Raw genomic sequence first — 14,247 nt, forward strand, 5'->3', positions numbered from 1 at the left:
TGGGTAGGCCTCTGCTTATTAGCAAACAATAGCTAATTTACACAGCAATCAATAGCAAGTAGCTACCTAATCCAATCAAATGCCTTATAATTACCAACAGGAAATCAAACCTTGTGCAATCAGTAACCTTTCCCTACAGATGAATCTTACCTGTAACAGTAAAAAAGAAAACTCTTAGCACAACTCTTAGGCAGTTGAAGCTTCTGTAAAACTCTCCAGAATATCTCCAACCACAGACACTTAGAAGCAACACTTAGAAGAAGCAACCAAGCTCTATTAGCCAAGCTAATGACAACAGCCCTTATATACTCCTAAAATCACCTCCCACTAGGAATGTTTAACACCTGGGTAGGCCTCTGCTTATTAGCAAACAATAGCTAATTTACACAGCAATCAATAGCAAGTAGCTACCTAATCCAATCAAATGCCTTATAATTACCAACAGGAAATCAAACCTTGTGCAATCAGTAACCTTTTCCTACAGATGAATCTTACCTGTAACAGTAAAAAAGAAAACTCTTAGCACAACTCTTAGGCAGTTGAAGCTTCTGTAAAACTCTCCAGAATATCTCCAACCACAGACACTTAGAAGCAACACTTAGAAGAAGCAACCAAGCTCTATTAGCCAAGCTAATGACAACAGCCCTTATATACTCCTAAAATCACCTCCCACTAGGAATGTTTAACACCTGGGTAGGCCTCTGCTTATTAGCAAACAATAGCTAATTTACACAGCAATCAATAGCAAGTAGCTACCTAATCCAATCAAATGCCTTATAATTACCAACAGGAAATCAAACCTTGTGCAATCAGTAACCTTTTCCTACAGATGAATCTTACCTGTAACAGTAAAAAAGAAAACTCTTAGCACAACTCTTAGGCAGTTGAAGCTTCTGTAAAACTCTCCAGAATATCTCCAACCACAGACACTTAGAAGCAACACTTAGAAGAAGCAACCAAGCTCTATTAGCCAAGCTAATGACAACAGCCCTTATATACTCCTAAAATCACCTCCCACTAGGAATGTTTAACACCTGGGTAGGCCTCTGCTTATTAGCAAACAATAGCTAATTTACACAGCAATCAATAGCAAGTAGCTACCTAATCCAATCAAATGCCTTATAATTACCAACAGGAAATCAAACCTTGTGCAATCAGTAACCTTTTCCTACAGATGAATCTTACCTGTAACAGTAAAAAAGAAAACTCTTAGCACAACTCTTAGGCAGTTGAAGCTTCTGTAAAACTCTCCAGAATATCTCCAACCACAGACACTTAGAAGCAACACTTAGAAGAAGCAACCAAGCTCTATTAGCCAAGCTAATGACAACAGCCCTTATATACTCCTAAAATCACCTCCCACTAGGAATGTTTAACACCTGGGTAGGCCTCTGCTTATTAGCAAACAATAGCTAATTTACACAGCAATCAATAGCAAGTAGCTACCTAATCCAATCAAATGCCTTATAATTACCAACAGGAAATCAAACCTTGTGCAATCAGTAACCTTTTCCTACAGATGAATCTTACCTGTAACAGTAAAAAAGAAAACTCTTAGCACAACTCTTAGGCAGTTGAAGCTTCTGTAAAACTCTCCAGAATATCTCCAACCACAGACACTTAGAAGCAACACTTAGAAGAAGCAACCAAGCTCTATTAGCCAAGCTAATGACAACAGCCCTTATATACTCCTAAAATCACCTCCCACTAGGAATGTTTAACACCTGGGTAGGCCTCTGCTTATTAGCAAACAATAGCTAATTTACACAGCAATCAATAGCAAGTAGCTACCTAATCCAATCAAATGCCTTATAATTACCAACAGGAAATCAAACCTTGTGCAATCAGTAACCTTTCCCTACAGATGAATCTTACCTGTAACAGTAAAAAAGAAAACTCTTAGCACAACTCTTAGGCAGTTGAAGCTTCTGTAAAACTCTCCAGAATATCTCCAACCACAGACACTTAGAAGCAACACTTAGAAGAAGCAACCAAGCTCTATTAGCCAAGCTAATGACAACAGCCCTTATATACTCCTAAAATCACCTCCCACTAGGAATGTTTAACACCTGGGTAGGCCTCTGCTTATTAGCAAACAATAGCTAATTTACACAGCAATCAATAGCAAGTAGCTACCTAATCCAATCAAATGCCTTATAATTACCAACAGGAAATCAAACCTTGTGCAATCAGTAACCTTTTCCTACAGATGAATCTTACCTGTAACAGTAAAAAAGAAAACTCTTAGCACAACTCTTAGGCAGTTGAAGCTTCTGTAAAACTCTCCAGAATATCTCCAACCACAGACACTTAGAAGCAACACTTAGAAGAAGCAACCAAGCTCTATTAGCCAAGCTAATGACAACAGCCCTTATATACTCCTAAAATCACCTCCCACTAGGAATGTTTAACACCTGGGTAGGCCTCTGCTTATTAGCAAACAATAGCTAATTTACACAGCAATCAATAGCAAGTAGCTACCTAATCCAATCAAATGCCTTATAATTACCAACAGGAAATCAAACCTTGTGCAATCAGTAACCTTTTCCTACAGATGAATCTTACCTGTAACAGTAAAAAAGAAAACTCTTAGCACAACTCTTAGGCAGTTGAAGCTTCTGTAAAACTCTCCAGAATATCTCCAACCACAGACACTTAGAAGCAACACTTAGAAGAAGCAACCAAGCTCTATTAGCCAAGCTAATGACAACAGCCCTTATATACTCCTAAAATCACCTCCCACTAGGAATGTTTAACACCTGGGTAGGCCTCTGCTTATTAGCAAACAATAGCTAATTTACACAGCAATCAATAGCAAGTAGCTACCTAATCCAATCAAATGCCTTATAATTACCAACAGGAAATCAAACCTTGTGCAATCAGTAACCTTTTCCTACAGATGAATCTTACCTGTAACAGTAAAAAAGAAAACTCTTAGCACAACTCTTAGGCAGTTGAAGCTTCTGTAAAACTCTCCAGAATATCTCCAACCACAGACACTTAGAAGCAACACTTAGAAGAAGCAACCAAGCTCTATTAGCCAAGCTAATGACAACAGCCCTTATATACTCCTAAAATCACCTCCCACTAGGAATGTTTAACACCTGGGTAGGCCTCTGCTTATTAGCAAACAATAGCTAATTTACACAGCAATCAATAGCAAGTAGCTACCTAATCCAATCAAATGCCTTATAATTACCAACAGGAAATCAAACCTTGTGCAATCAGTAACCTTTTCCTACAGATGAATCTTACCTGTAACAGTAAAAAAGAAAACTCTTAGCACAACTCTTAGGCAGTTGAAGCTTCTGTAAAACTCTCCAGAATATCTCCAACCACAGACACTTAGAAGCAACACTTAGAAGAAGCAACCAAGCTCTATTAGCCAAGCTAATGACAACAGCCCTTATATACTCCTAAAATCACCTCCCACTAGGAATGTTTAACACCTGGGTAGGCCTCTGCTTATTAGCAAACAATAGCTAATTTACACAGCAATCAATAGCAAGTAGCTACCTAATCCAATCAAATGCCTTATAATTACCAACAGGAAATCAAACCTTGTGCAATCAGTAACCTTTTCCTACAGATGAATCTTACCTGTAACAGTAAAAAAGAAAACTCTTAGCACAACTCTTAGGCAGTTGAAGCTTCTGTAAAACTCTCCAGAATATCTCCAACCACAGACACTTAGAAGCAACACTTAGAAGAAGCAACCAAGCTCTATTAGCCAAGCTAATGACAACAGCCCTTATATACTCCTAAAATCACCTCCCACTAGGAATGTTTAACACCTGGGTAGGCCTCTGCTTATTAGCAAACAATAGCTAATTTACACAGCAATCAATAGCAAGTAGCTACCTAATCCAATCAAATGCCTTATAATTACCAACAGGAAATCAAACCTTGTGCAATCAGTAACCTTTTCCTACAGATGAATCTTACCTGTAACAGTAAAAAAGAAAACTCTTAGCACAACTCTTAGGCAGTTGAAGCTTCTGTAAAACTCTCCAGAATATCTCCAACCACAGACACTTAGAAGCAACACTTAGAAGAAGCAACCAAGCTCTATTAGCCAAGCTAATGACAACAGCCCTTATATACTCCTAAAATCACCTCCCACTAGGAATGTTTAACACCTGGGTAGGCCTCTGCTTATTAGCAAACAATAGCTAATTTACACAGCAATCAATAGCAAGTAGCTACCTAATCCAATCAAATGCCTTATAATTACCAACAGGAAATCAAACCTTGTGCAATCAGTAACCTTTTCCTACAGATGAATCTTACCTGTAACAGTAAAAAAGAAAACTCTTAGCACAACTCTTAGGCAGTTGAAGCTTCTGTAAAACTCTCCAGAATATCTCCAACCACAGACACTTAGAAGCAACACTTAGAAGAAGCAACCAAGCTCTATTAGCCAAGCTAATGACAACAGCCCTTATATACTCCTAAAATCACCTCCCACTAGGAATGTTTAACACCTGGGTAGGCCTCTGCTTATTAGCAAACAATAGCTAATTTACACAGCAATCAATAGCAAGTAGCTACCTAATCCAATCAAATGCCTTACAATTACCAACAGGAAATCAAACCTTGTGCAATCAGTAACCTTTTCCTACAGATGAATCTTACCTGTAACAGTAAAAAAGAAAACTCTTAGCACAACTCTTAGGCAGTTGAAGCTTCTGTAAAACTCTCCAGAATATCTCCAACCACAGACACTTAGAAGCAACACTTAGAAGAAGCAACCAAGCTCTATTAGCCAAGCTAATGACAACAGCCCTTATATACTCCTAAAATCACCTCCCACTAGGAATGTTTAACACCTGGGTAGGCCTCTGCTTATTAGCAAACAATAGCTAATTTACACAGCAATCAATAGCAAGTAGCTACCTAATCCAATCAAATGCCTTATAATTACCAACAGGAAATCAAACCTTGTGCAATCAGTAACCTTTTCCTACAGATGAATCTTACCTGTAACAGTAAAAAAGAAAACTCTTAGCACAACTCTTAGACAGTTGAAGCTTCTGTAAAACTCTCCAGAATATCTCCAACCACAGACACTTAGAAGCAACACTTAGAAGAAGCAACCAAGCTCTATTAGCCAAGCTAATGACAACAGCCCTTATATACTCCTAAAATCACCTCCCACTAGGAATGTTTAACACCTGGGTAGGCCTCTGCTTATTAGCAAACAATAGCTAATTTACACAGCAATCAATAGCAAGTAGCTACCTAATCCAATCAAATGCCTTATAATTACCAACAGGAAATCAAACCTTGTGCAATCAGTAACCTTTTCCTACAGATGAATCTTACCTGTAACAGTAAAAAAGAAAACTCTTAGCACAACTCTTAGGCAGTTGAAGCTTCTGTAAAACTCTCCAGAATATCTCCAACCACAGACACTTAGAAGCAACATTTAGAAGAAGCAACCAAGCTCTATTAGCCAAGCTAATGACAACAGCCCTTATATACTCCTAAAATCACCTCCCACTAGGAATGTTTAACACCTGGGTAGGCCTCTGCTTATTAGCAAACAATAGCTAATTTACACAGCAATCAATAGCAAGTAGCTACCTAATCCAATCAAATGCCTTATAATTACCAACAGGAAATCAAACCTTGTGCAATCAGTAACCTTTTCCTACAGATGAATCTTACCTGTAACAGTAAAAAAGAAAACTCTTAGCACAACTCTTAGACAGTTGAAGCTTCTGTAAAACTCTCCAGAATATCTCCAACCACAGACACTTAGAAGCAACACTTAGAAGAAGCAACCAAGCTCTATTAGCCAAGCTAATGACAACAGCCCTTATATACTCCTAAAATCACCTCCCACTAGGAATGTTTAACACCTGGGTAGGCCTCTGCTTATTAGCAAACAATAGCTAATTTACACAGCAATCAATAGCAAGTAGCTACCTAATCCAATCAAATGCCTTATAATTACCAACAGGAAATCAAACCTTGTGCAATCAGTAACCTTTCCCTACAGATGAATCTTACCTGTAACAGTAAAAAAGAAAACTCTTAGCACAACTCTTAGGCAGTTGAAGCTTCTGTAAAACTCTCCAGAATATCTCCAACCACAGACACTTAGAAGCAACACTTAGAAGAAGCAACCAAGCTCTATTAGCCAAGCTAATGACAACAGCCCTTATATACTCCTAAAATCACCTCCCACTAGGAATGTTTAACACCTGGGTAGGCCTCTGCTTATTAGCAAACAATAGCTAATTTACACAGCAATCAATAGCAAGTAGCTACCTAATCCAATCAAATGCCTTATAATTACCAACAGGAAATCAAACCTTGTGCAATCAGTAACCTTTTCCTACAGATGAATCTTACCTGTAACAGTAAAAAAGAAAACTCTTAGCACAACTCTTAGGCAGTTGAAGCTTCTGTAAAACTCTCCAGAATATCTCCAACCACAGACACTTAGAAGCAACACTTAGAAGAAGCATCCAAGCTCTATTAGCCAAGCTAATGACAACAGCCCTTATATACTCCTAAAATCACCTCCCACTAGGAATGTTTAACACCTGGGTAGGCCTCTGCTTATTAGCAAACTGTTACAAATCGCTATTTGTAACTGGCCCTTTAAATGAGAAATTGCCCTGCTTCCCTGGATTGTGGAGAAGCATGTTTGCCAGCCTCCTGCCTCATGACTATGGCCCCTGGAAGATTGTGCCCCTGAAAACTTATTAACATTTATTGGGTGTGTATGGCCCTTTAAGAACCGTCTGGGGACATATTGTGACTTTGCTGAACAATGCCCCTTTAAGACTATGTCCCCAGACCGGTAAAATAACTTGTTCCTGGCTTTCCCCCACTTGGTTCAGTAAATAGGGCTTACTGAACCAAGTACCACACAGGCGGACCACCCAGAAGCTAAAGTGTGCAGGCAATTTACCTCCCAGGCTGTGAGGTTACTGCAGGTTAATTGCACGTGGCGGCGGCCATCTTGGTTTCCTCGAATGCGGTCAGCGGTGTATGCTAACGATTCTGTGGAACCAAAATCGGCTACACATTCTGCCGAACACCGCTGACCCTTACCTTCTCCCATACGGAACTTGCAGCTCCAGAGACTAAGTCCCGTTCGAAATGGGACTTAGTCGTTTTTCCGCATGAAATTGACCGGCCGCACAGCCCAAATCTATGGAACTGTTTTGGGCAGGAAATTGTGCTTGCGGTCGGTCATAAAGGACTTCCAGCTAACTTTTGATCCACTGGAGGGATTTGGCTGATTTTTGGAAGGGTTTATGTTTGATGTATGCTGAGTCTGAATATGCAACTATTATTATATATTACTTTATTGAAATTGAATGTATGGTTTTAAAGTTACAGTGTGTGTGTAAAAACTGTATTTTTATTGTATGTAATAATTGGTTTAACTGTTTATCTGAGGGGAGGGAACCTGTGGGCTGTACTATGCTGTTATTGGTTAATTTCATCCTCCCCCTGGGAGTGTCCTGTGTGTACCTTATCCTAATAAAAAGCAGGCTGGGTGTTCCAGTCCTCAGACCTCTTCTGACCCTCAATACGTAGCCGTGTCTCGTTATTGGAGGGAACTGCTATATCACACTGGGGATTGCTATGCTCTGCATATTCCCCTGAGCTCTTAATCACTTAGCTCTTTTAAGAGCTTGTTCCGGATACGCTCTCCAGGAGGAGAGATCTTCCCCACACGTTCCTGAATGCTGAAGGTTCATTCCAGGGTGGACGGAAGACGGCGCGGCTCCAGTTAAGCTACGGCGGTTGTGGAGCCTGCGGTGGTTGTGGTGTCGTCTGCAGTGCTTGGAGTCCTCTGAGAGCGCTAGGAGCATCCATCAACGGAGGGTACTCGGTCGGGGTGCCAGGTGATCCGTTACATTGGTGGCAGCGGTGGGATGGCGTCCTAGTGCGAGGAGAAGCAGCTCAGAGACACTGGTAACGTTTGGAGTTACAATTGAGGGCAACGCTAGCCATTGGGCAGCGCCCCTGGCTACAACAGGATGGAATCAGCTGGTTTGCGGACAGCGTTCCATGATGAGGAGGAGAAGGAGGCCGCAGATTACAGGGATGCAGCCAGAAGGGAACTCTGGTATGATGCCCTGGAAGATGCCCAGTGGCGGCGAGGTGAGGACCTCCCCAGTGATGAGCAGCGGCTACAGAAGCGTGTGGCAATGCGAATATGTCTATTGGGGGAGCAGCCCCTAGATGAGTGGGTGGCAAGACTGGAGACCCTGGTATGGCGAGAGATCGGGCTAGACAACGCATACCAGGCCCTCTGGTGGCATACCATTCGACTTACTCCCTGGACGGCCGAGCACGACCTACCGGAGGGGGATGATTATGATGGTCCTGGTCTACTTCAGGATGCCATGGAGGAGGATCTTGATTTCGGCAGCACGGAGGAGTCTAGGTTTTGGGACATCTACGACTACCGGATGGGCATGTATGTCTGGGCTGACGAACGCGAGGTGAGAGAAGACATGACCCACCTGGTAACAAGGGAGTGGGAGCTAGAGCAAGACTACCTACACCTGCTCAGCTCCGTGCAGCCCCAACCTACCCGACAAGCAGAACCAGGTCTAGAGCCCTTCAGCTGGAAGGATATCGTAGAGGTTTACTGGGAAGATCCCCAACCCCAGAGTGAGTGTCAGGGAGCCGAAGGTGCCGTCCTTCCCCCCCAGCAGCAGTGTGTCCTACAGAGAGCAGAGACAGTTGGTCCCTCTCTACAGCAACAGGACAATGGTAAGGGAGTGGAGACAGCCGGTCTCCCGCTCCAGCGGCAGTGTGTACCCCAGGGGGCCGAAGGTGCCGTCCTTCCCCCCCAGCAGCAGTGTGTCCTACAGAGAGCAGAGACAGTTGGTCCCTCTCTACAGCAACAGGACAATGGTAAGGGAGTGGAGACAGCCGGTCTCCCGCTCCAGCGGCAGTGTGTACCCCAGGGGGCCGAAGGTGCCGTCCTTCCCCCCCAGCAGCAGTGTGTCCTACAGAGAGCAGAGACAGTTGGTCCCTCTCTACAGCAACAGGACAATGGTAAGGGAGTGGAGACAGGCGGTCTCCCTCTCCAGCGGCAGTGTGTACCCCAGGGGGCCGAAGGTGCCGACCTTCCCCCCCAGCAGCAGTGTGTCCTACAGAGAGCAGAGACAGTTGGTCCCTCTCTACAGCAACAGGACAATGTTACGGGAGTGGAGACAGGCGGTCTCCCTCTCCAGCGGCAGCCTGTGTTTCCGGGAAAGGAGCACAGCACCCCCTCTCCCCAGCGGCAGCTTACCCTAACAAGGGGAGACACCAATCCCCCAGACGGCGCAGATGGGACCGTGGTCTCTGTGCCTGACCTACAGGGATGCTGGACAGCCTTTCCAGATCCCCAACTACCCTCACCGGGACACCCAGAGGAGGGGGTAAGTACAAATTCCCCTCCCCAGGTAACTCCTAGCGTGGCACCAGAGTTAACAGAGGCAATGTTAACCCCTTCTGACGTCCATGTTCCCTTGGCTACTGAGCCGGACTATGTCCCAAGCATCCCAGCAGACGAGCTGGCAGCTGGGCAGAGTGCAGTCGGCCTCTGCCCTACCTTTATCCCTGGTCCAGAGCCGGATGTCCCGCAGGCTACCCCAGCCGAAGAGCTGGCAGCTGGGCAGAGTGCAATCGGCCTCTGCCCTACCTTTGTCCCTGGTCCAGAGCCTGATGTCCTGCAGGCTACCCCAGCAGAAGAGCTGGCAGCTGGGCAGAGTGCAGTCGGCCTCTGCCCTACCTTTTTCCCTGGTCCAGAGCCTGATGTCCTGCAGGCTACCCCAGCAGAAGAGCTGGCAGCTGGGCAGAGTGCAGTCGGCCTCTGCCCTACCTTTTTCCCTGGTCCAGAGCATGATGTCCTGCAGGCTACCCCAGCAGAAGAGCTGGCAGCTGGGCAGAGTGCAGTCGGCCTCTGCCCTACCTTTTTCCCTGGTCCAGAGCCTGATGTCCTGCAGGCTACCCCAGCAGAAGAGCTGGCAGCTGGGCAGAGTGCAGTCGGCCTCTGCCCTACCTTTGTCCCTGGTCCAGAGCCTGATGTCCTGCAGGCTACCCCAGCAGAAGAGCTGGCATCTGGGCAGAGTGCAGTTGGCCTCTGCCCTTCAAGTACCCTCGGCATGTGGCCTCATTACCACAGCCAAATACCCAGGTGCAGTGACTGTGTGTTGTGGGTGGGCTGTTCCTGTACTTTGATGTTGTGGGGGGGCTACTCGGACATCTGTTTATTGTGGGTTGGTGGATCGACTAACGGAGGCACTGACCGACAGAAGGTCAGGTGCCTGGTTAGTCTTCCCCCCAAAGGGGAGATGTGTTACAAATCGCTATTTGTAACTGGCCCTTTAAATGAGAAATTGCCCTGCTTCCCTGGATTGTGGAGAAGCATGTTTGCCAGCCTCCTGCCTCATGACTATGGCCCCTGGAAGATTGTGCCCCTGAAAACTTATTAACATTTATTGGGTGTGTATGGCCCTTTAAGAACCGTCTGGGGACATATTGTGACTTTGCTGAACAATGCCCCTTTAAGACTATGTCCCCAGACCGGTAAAATAACTTGTTCCTGGCTTTCCCCCACTTGGTTCAGTAAATAGGGCTTACTGAACCAAGTACCACACAGGCGGACCACCCAGAAGCTAAAGTGTGCAGGCAATTTACCTCCCAGGCTGTGAGGTTACTGCAGGTTAATTGCACGTGGCGGCGGCCATCTTGGTTTCCTCGAATGCGGTCAGCGGTGTATGCTAACGATTCTGTGGAACCAAAATCGGCTACACATTCTGCCGAACACCGCTGACCCTTACCTTCTCCCATACGGAACTTGCAGCTCCAGAGACTAAGTCCCGTTCGAAATGGGACTTAGTCGTTTTTCCGCATGAAATTGACCGGCCGCACAGCCCAAATCTATGGAACTGTTTTGGGCAGGAAATTGTGCTTGCGGTCGGTCATAAAGGACTTCCAGCTAACTTTTGATCCACTGGAGGGATTTGGCTGATTTTTGGAAGGGTTTATGTTTGATGTATGCTGAGTCTGAATATGCAACTTTTATTGAAATTGAATGTATGGTTTTAAAGTTACAGTGTGTGTGTAAAAACTGTATTTTTATTGTATGTAATAATTGGTTTAACTGTTTATCTGAGGGGAGGGAACCTGTGGGCTGTACTATGCTGTTATTGGTTAATTTCATCCTCCCCCTGGGAGTGTCCTGTGTGTACCTTATCCTAATAAAAAGCAGGCTGGGTGTTCCAGTCCTCAGACCTCTTCTGACCCTCAATACGTAGCCGTGTCTCGTTATTGGAGGGAACTGCTATATCACACTGGGGATTGCTATGCTCTGCATATTCCCCTGAGCTCTTAATCACTTAGCTCTTTTAAGAGCTTGTTCCGGATACGCTCTCCAGGAGGAGAGATCTTCCCCACACGTTCCTGAATGCTGAAGGTTCATTCCAGGGTGGACGGAAGACGGCGCGGCTCCAGTTAAGCTACGGCGGTTGTGGAGCCTGCGGTGGTTGTGGTGTCGTCTGCAGTGCTTGGAGTCCTCTGAGAGCGCTAGGAGCATCCATCAACGGAGGGTACTCGGTCGGGGTGCCAGGTGATCCGTTACACAAACAATAGCTAATTTACACAGCAATCAATAGCAAGTAGCTACCTAATCCAATCAAATGCCTTATAATTACCAACAGGAAATCAAACCTTGTGCAATCAGTAACCTTTTCCTACAGATGAATCTTACCTGTAACAGTAAAAAAGAAAACTCTTAGCACAACTCTTAGGCAGTTGAAGCTTCTGTAAAACTCTCCAGAATATCTCCAACCACAGACACTTAGAAGCAACACTTAGAAGAAGCAACCAAGCTCTATTAGCCAAGCTAATGACAACAGCCCTTATATACTCCTAAAATCACCTCCCACTAGGAATGTTTAACACCTGGGTAGGCCTCTGCTTATTAGCAAACAATAGCTAATTTACACAGCAATCAATAGCAAGTAGCTACCTAATCCAATCAAATGCCTTATAATTACCAACAGGAAATCAAACCTTGTGCAATCAGTAACCTTTCCCTACAGATGAATCTTACCTGTAACAGTAAAAAAGAAAACTCTTAGCACAACTCTTAGGCAGTTGAAGCTTCTGTAAAACTCTCCAGAATATCTCCAACCACAGACACTTAGAAGCAACACTTAGAAGAAGCAACCAAGCTCTATTAGCCAAGCTAATGACAACAGCCCTTATATACTCCTAAAATCACCTCCCACTAGGAATGTTTAACACCTGGGTAGGCCTCTGCTTATTAGCAAACAATAGCTAATTTACACAGCAATCAATAGCAAGTAGCTACCTAATCCAATCAAATGCCTTATAATTACCAACAGGAAATCAAACCTTGTGCAATCAGTAACCTTTTCCTACAGATGAATCTTACCTGTAACAGTAAAAAAGAAAACTCTTAGCACAACTCTTAGGCAGTTGAAGCTTCTGTAAAACTCTCCAGAATATCTCCAACCACAGACACTTAGAAGCAACACTTAGAAGAAGCAACCAAGCTCTATTAGCCAAGCTAATGACAACAGCCCTTATATACTCCTAAAATCACCTCCCACTAGGAATGTTTAACACCTGGGTAGGCCTCTGCTTATTAGCAAACAATAGCTAATTTACACAGCAATCAATAGCAAGTAGCTACCTAATCCAATCAAATGCCTTATAATTACCAACAGTAAATCAAACCTTGTGCAATCAGTAACCTTTTCCTACAGATGAATCTTACCTGTAACAGTAAAAAAGAAAACTCTTAGCACAACTCTTAGGCAGTTGAAGCTTCTGTAAAACTCTCCAGAATATCTCCAACCACAGACACTTAGAAGCAACACTTAGAAGAAGCAACCAAGCTCTATTAGCCAAGCTAATGACAACAGCCCTTATATACTCCTAAAATCACCTCCCACTAGGAATGTTTAACACCTGGGTAGGCCTCTGCTTATTAGCAAACAATAGCTAACTTACACAGCAATCAATAGCAAGTAGCTACCTAATCCAATCAAATGCCTTATAATTACCAACAGGAAATCAAACCTTGTGCAATCAGTAACCTTTTCCTACAGATGAATCTTACCTGTAACAGTAAAAAAGAAAACTCTTAGCACAACTCTTAGGCAGTTGAAGCTTCTGTAAAACTCTCCAGAATATCTCCAACCACAGACACTTAGAAGCAACACTTAGAAGAAGCAACCAAGCTCTATTAGCCAAGCTAATGACAACAGCCCTTATATACTCCTAAAATCACCTCCCACTAGGAATGTTTAACACCTGGGTAGGCCTCTGCTTATTAGCAAACAATAGCTAATTTACACAGCAATCAATAGCAAGTAGCTACCTAATCCAATCAAATGCCTTATAATTACCAACAGGAAATCAAACCTTGTGCAATCAGTAACCTTTTCCTACAGATGAATCTTACCTGTAACAGTAAAAAAGAAAACTCTTAGCACAACTCTTAGGCAGTTGAAGCTTCTGTAAAACTCTCCAGAATATCTCCAACCACAGACACTTAGAAGCAACACTTAGAAGAAGCAACCAAGCTCTATTAGCCAAGCTAATGACAACAGCCCTTATATACTCCTAAAATCACCTCCCACTAGGAATGTTTAACACCTGGGTAGGCCTCTGCTTATTAGCAAACAATAGCTAATTTACACAGCAATCAATAGCAAGTAGCTACCTAATCCAATCAAATGCCTTACAATTACCAACAGGAAATCAAACCTTGTGCAATCAGTAACCTTTTCCTACAGATGAATCTTACCTGTAACAGTAAAAAAGAAAACTCTTAGCACAACTCTTAGGCAGTTGAAGCTTCTGTAAAACTCTCCAGAATATCTCCAACCACAGACACTTAGAAGCAACACTTAGAAGAAGCAACCAAGCTCTATTAGCCAAGCTAATGACAACAGCCCTTATATACTCCTAAAATCACCTCCCACTAGGAATGTTTAACACCTGGGTAGGCCTCTGCTTATTAGCAAACAATAGCTAATTTACACAGCAATCAATAGCAAGTAGCTACCTAATCCAATCAAATGCCTTATAATTACCAACAGGAAATCAAACCTTGTGCAATCAGTAACCTTTTCCTACAGATGAATCTTACCTGTAACAGTAAAAAAGAAAACTCTTAGCACAACTCTTAGACAGTTGAAGCTTCTGTAAAACTCTCCAGAATATCTCCAACCACAGACACTTAGA

This window comes from Pelobates fuscus, chromosome 3 (genome assembly GCF_036172605.1).
Source record: "Pelobates fuscus isolate aPelFus1 chromosome 3, aPelFus1.pri, whole genome shotgun sequence".
Lineage (NCBI taxonomy): Eukaryota > Metazoa > Chordata > Amphibia > Anura > Pelobatidae > Pelobates > Pelobates fuscus.